This window comes from Prionailurus bengalensis, chromosome X (assembly GCF_016509475.1).
Source record: "Prionailurus bengalensis isolate Pbe53 chromosome X, Fcat_Pben_1.1_paternal_pri, whole genome shotgun sequence".
NCBI classification, from domain to species: domain Eukaryota; kingdom Metazoa; phylum Chordata; class Mammalia; order Carnivora; family Felidae; genus Prionailurus; species Prionailurus bengalensis.
In genome coordinates this window covers 61237808-61243677 of record NC_057361.1, presented here as the reverse complement: position 1 = coordinate 61243677, position 5870 = coordinate 61237808, and positions in this window count along the sequence as shown.

The following is a 5870-nucleotide window of genomic DNA, read 5'->3' as shown; positions in this document are numbered from 1 at the left end:
TTTGTGCTTGATCATCTCTTGGGTTTTTCTTTAAAAAGGGGAATCTGATAAATCTAATAAAGGTTTTGTTGCATCAAACCAATGTCACATAGACTTGATTTTTAGAATCAAGTGAAATTCCTTAACACAACCTTGATTTTGATTTTCCTCACTTCCATGAGTTTGAGTAGGTTTGGTTTATGGGATATGACCTCCATTTTATGTTGTGTAGTTTAATGGCTTTATCCTTTATCTTCAAGTGGTAAAATAAAAGATTAAAGTGTATTCCGATGCAAGAATCCTGAAAAGATTTATGTAAATAAGACATCTTAAGTAGGTGCATTTTTGCTGTTAACTTGTATTCTCACCGTTACCCTGCCTACTCTCTTGCTTGACCTCTGTAAATGCAAAAACCCATCTAGGTGTGCACATGTGTTCATGTAGCTTTTGTTTTCCATCCCTATCTCCAAACTCTTAACACATGTTCCTTAAGCCACTAAGATGTCATGTCCTTGTTTCTTAAGTAGGTTGTCACATTCTGATACCTGGATGAGACTTCCCCTTGGTACTGATAATCATTTAGCTGATGGTGGTTTTTATTAGTTTCATTTCCTCTGGTGCCCACTGAGCCCTGTTATTGGCATGGGAACTCAGTTCCTCGGAATAACTTTGGTGTGGTCAGCTCTTTGCCTTATGACCTTCCCAGGGTTTTTAAGTGTTGTTCATGATTCTGCTCTTTGAAACTCAAGAACACCACTGAAAAGTTGACTGTAGACAACAAAATAAGCCAATGCACAAGCATCTTGAGGGAAATTTGGTGGAAGAGACCATTACCCAGAACAGAGGATCTGGTTCATCAGAGTGGAATATAAGCTATACTTTTAATGGTCTTTTTTTAAAAAAATAGGAAATCTAGGGTCCAAGTTCTTTGAGGTCTTTGAATTCAGGCAAGATTTAAATTTAAGACATTCCAAATGGATTACGAATAGCTATATTAAAAATAGCTAAATTTTTCTGATTGCTGTTAGGCATTGTATCAGGCACTCTATAAATTATGTAATCCCCATAGTGACTCTGAGATGTATTGTTATCACCCTGTTTTATAGGTGATGCAGATGAGAAACAGGCATTTTGTAATTTTCCCAAGGTCACATGGTAAGTGGCCAAGTATTTCCAGTCATCTCTGATTCCAGGCCTTATTTCCATTGTACTCTTAGCCCTGCTGCTCTATGGCTCCTAATTATTATTATTATTATTTTTTAGAGCGCACATGCTGGGGAGATGGGCAGAAAGAGAATCTTAAACAGGTTCCATGCTCAGCACAGAGCTTAACTCAGGGGTCTATCCCATGATCCTGGGATCATGACCTGAGCCAAAATCAAGAGTCGGACGTTCAACCAACTGAGCCACCCAGGCGCCCCTGATTTTCTAAGTATTTATCCCAAGTAAGCCCTAGACTAGATTGTTTATAAGGTATTATTTCTTAGAATAAACATAGGTTTTGGCTAGTTTGCCAAGGAAAACTTTATGAGGAGGATTAAAGTTTATATATTGTAAATTCAGTAAATCACTTTGGGCATTACCAAGTAAACCTTAATACTATGTATATCAAGGTGTCTCAAATTCTGGAGGGAGGATGGAATACATTTCAGGAATCTTACTGGTCATCTCAGCACCTTATTACATGTGCTCTTTGCCCCAGTTTTCACTTGATTTGAAATATGAAATGATTAGAAAAGATTGCAGCCTTTTAAAAGTATGTCAGCTAGCTTATTGGCATCCAAGCAAATGTCCTTTAAAGTTGCCTTGGGCAGCCATAGGCATTCTAAGAATGTTGTCATTGCTCAGAAGATACTTGAAGCTTGTTTGAAATTGCTTTCAGAAACAATTTTATGAACTGAGAGAAGCAGCCCTATTGAGTTTGTTCACATTATTTGCCACTCTGAGACAAGTCTTGGCTATTTCCAAGAATTATCTTTACCTCAGGGAATAGAGATTTGCCACCTTTAAGCATATTCAGAATAATCTATGTGGTCTAAAGGCAATCACAAACAAGGCATTTCAAAGAATAGGTGCAGTAAGTAGTATTTAGAAAAAGTAAGTGGCTGCCAAGGTAAGTACTTTGAAATGATTATTGCTCCTCATCAAACGTCAAGTATAGGCAAAATATATAATCCCTACTCACAAGGAGCAGGCATTTCAGTGGGGAGATGTGTAAATAGTTAATAAAGTATTACAAAAACCTTAAAAGATAAACATACTATAAGTATCCGTCCCCATTCAAATGATAATTGAGAGGACCAATGAAGAATAATGAAGTGAAAATGGGCTAATCTGAAGTTAGAGTTTCCTCTGCTAATAGATAATGTGTACTCCCACTACGTTCTAAGCATTGTGCTGGTCTGAGATTTCTTGGTTTTGGCAAGATTGGGACCTAAAGCCTCTGAAATACTGTTGAGCTTATTAGCAGACAGTGTTGGTGACTGATACATCTGCTTTTTAAAATGTTTTTATTTTTGAGAGAACAAGTCGGGGAGAGGTAGAGGGAGACACAGAATCCAAAGCAGGCTCCAGGCTCTGAGCTGTCAGCACAGAGCCCGACCGCAGGGCTCAAACTCATGGACTCTGAGATCATGACCTGAGCTGAAGTCAGGCGCTTAACCAACTGAGCCACCCAGGTGCTCCCTTTATACCTACTTTTAAAATACATACACACTTGGTCCCCTGTCTGCACCAAATGTTCCAGAATAGCACTGTTCAGTAGGAGTATAGCACAAGTGATATAATTTTAAGTTTTCTAGCAGCTACAGCACAAAAGGTAAAAAGATATAGGTTAAATTAATAATTTTATTTAACCCAATAAGGTCAAAATATTTTAACGTTGAAATAATATAAAAAATATTTAATTTTTTTCAAATTGAGTCTTCAAAATCTGGTATCTTATACTTGCAGTATGTCTCATTTGAATAAAGCACATTTCTAAATGCTCCATAGCAACAAGTGGCTAGCAGCTTCCATATTGGACAGTGCAGTTCTAGAATATGAGAGTGGTTAAAGTAGGTAGGATGCAACTGGTGATGAGTTTTAAAAGTTTACCTGTAGATACACACATCTTACGTGGTCCCCTACACCACCCTAAAACTAAATGGGCATAATTTTTTTGTGTGTCAATGTTGTAGCTTAAGAGCATCTATCCAAGCTTACAAAACTACCATCATTGTCCCCTTTTGAGGTTAAAATGCTCCCTACCAAAGCTTGAAATCTAACCATTAAGAATTAGCAAATGACCTTAGCTGGTTGAGGGCCCAATGATTAAAAATTAGGGAAGCCCATCACAACTTCAGCATTATGAAGCAAACAAATACCGGTTGTCACATTTATTTATTGCAGGAATAAGCACCCAAAGCTTTATGTGGATCCCTTAGTTCAGTTATGTTAAAATAATACAAATAATTTCCAAGCAGTTGCCCTGTCATCTGAAATCACTGCATTTGAATATTCTTGGCATTTGTTAGAAATGGCTAACCTGGATTTATGTTTCTACTTTGTGGTTAGGTAGTAAGTGATATATTATGTTTAAATTATTGAATGTAAGGGGGAAAGCTGACCTGAGAATCGAGACTACCAAATTAGACTTCAGCCCAAGTAAAAGCAAGTATTTCCTAACGCTAAATCTTTCTGGTGCCATTACTGAAAGTTTGTTTTGTTCGGCAACACAGAGTGAAATATTAACTCCTATGAAAAAAAGAGCCTTTGGAATTGAGGTTTGGGGAAAAGCTGATTCATCCAGGTTGGCTTTACTTGTATTTTCTGTGTGAATATAAGAACATTTCTGTGGCCTTTTTATTGAAGAATCTAAAAATCTATTTAGTAGTAGAGGATGGATATAGGTTTCTATCATGTGTGACTCAAACCTATCTCCAGCATGTGAATCTGACTGCTTGTTTGGAAGAGGTCACAGAAACACATCACCAGGATTTTTTCAATATTTTGGGTGTAGCTCCTCTAGATTAAAGGTGAAAATTCAGGAAGAGTCCTGTTTTGTCTTTGCCCTGCACTTTCCTGGATAAGGAAAAGAATGGAACAGTGTCTGGAGCTCTGTTAGCACAAAGATACAGGATTATTCCTAAGAAGGAGACCAACTCAGCAACTAACCCCAAATTCTTCCCTATTGCTTTAGTGAGAAGGAAACTCCCCTGATAATGCTATCTTCTCCAGCATCTGAGTTAATCCCTTTTCTCCACATTTGGGGGACAAGTAGCATCTACATTTTTGAACAGGAAAATCATTCAGCCTAATCTGATAAATAAAAGTACATTCCAAGCTTCACTTTAGTATATAACTTATCTAACAGCACTTGTACAAACATGGGCACTGACTGGGCCCTTTCCGTGTTACTTTTAAAAAAAAAAAAAAAACTTTTTTAATGTTTATTTTTGAGAGAGACAGCATGAGTGAGGGAGGGGCAGAGAGAAAGAGAGGGAGACACAGACTGACAATTTGGTGGATGACAAATATCTACACATAACTGTTCTGAAGAGGTACTGTGGGACCCACTAGAAAGCATATTGTGAGTTATAGCATCCACCCTTCAATCACCAGCACTGTGTACACATGTTAATTCTACTGAAAGGTTAACGTGTATTTCCAGCATGGCCCTGAAAAGGAAGAGGATGTGGAGAGATGATTATGGATTTGTGAACAGATCAATAGATGTGTTGTACCTGTTTATCAGCTACCAGGCTAGACCTTTTCACATTTGTCCTCTTGTTTGATATTCATAACAGCTGGTGGGAAATTGGATATTTTCACTTTGTAACTGAAGTAGAATCAGAGTATAAGTGACATCTTCTGGGACCCATACTAGTATAATCATCCAAAAATAATTTTTTTTTTGGAATTTACATCTCAAACACCATTTCAGGTTTAGGGGATACTGTGGTGAATAAGACAAAGGTCCTTGTGTTCATGGAGCTTACATTCTAGGAGGGAGAGGCAGATAATACCTTTGTAAATACAAATTAAAACTGTGCTTAAATGCTGTAGAGAAAATAAAATGATCTGATGTGATTGTGACTGAGATGAAATAGCGTGATTAGTAGAAGACCTTTCTGAGGAGGTGACACAAGCTGAGACCTGAATGAATAGGGAAGCAGAACTTTCCAGCCCCAGGAAATGAGCTCAGATCATTATAGGTTAGGTTAGGTTAGGGCCCAATACCTAGGATTTTATTCTGAGATGAGAAGCTGTTGGAGACTTAATCATGGAAGTGAAATGTTCGAACTTAAAGTGGCAGAATCAGAGCTACAAAACAGATCTGACTCTAGGGCTGCTGCATGTTCCATAACATCGCAGGAGGCTCTTGCTTCCCTGTCCCTTTCTTTCTACAAGTGGAAGTGCAGGGAAGCTGGATCCACAGAACCCAGTGAAGATGGCTCTGCAGTGCTCTAAGCTTTTGACTTCTTTTGTAGGTTTCCTAAGAAACTTGGTTTGTGAGATTCATATAAACAGCAAGGTGGTTCTTTATGTATTTTACACTCTAATCCAATTTGAATGACTTTTCTGTCATCACTGAGAAATCCTCAGATAACAGGGACTCAGTGCAACAAATACAATGGAACTAACTTCTCACTGATAACTGGGCCAGCATTGCTCTGTTTTTCTTTGCTAATACCTGTAGGGGGCAGGGTTGCCCATATAATGAACCAAAGGGACAGCTCTTTTTAATTTTTTTAAAGAGGTGATTACTAAAATCCTTTTCATTGGATGCCTCTAGGTGAGTTCTTGTCAGTGATTTTACTGATGGGTAGACTAAATTCAACAAACTCAGACGAATCTAGCAAATTCAACATACATTTGTGGATCAGCTAATATGCCCTATCATTTTATGA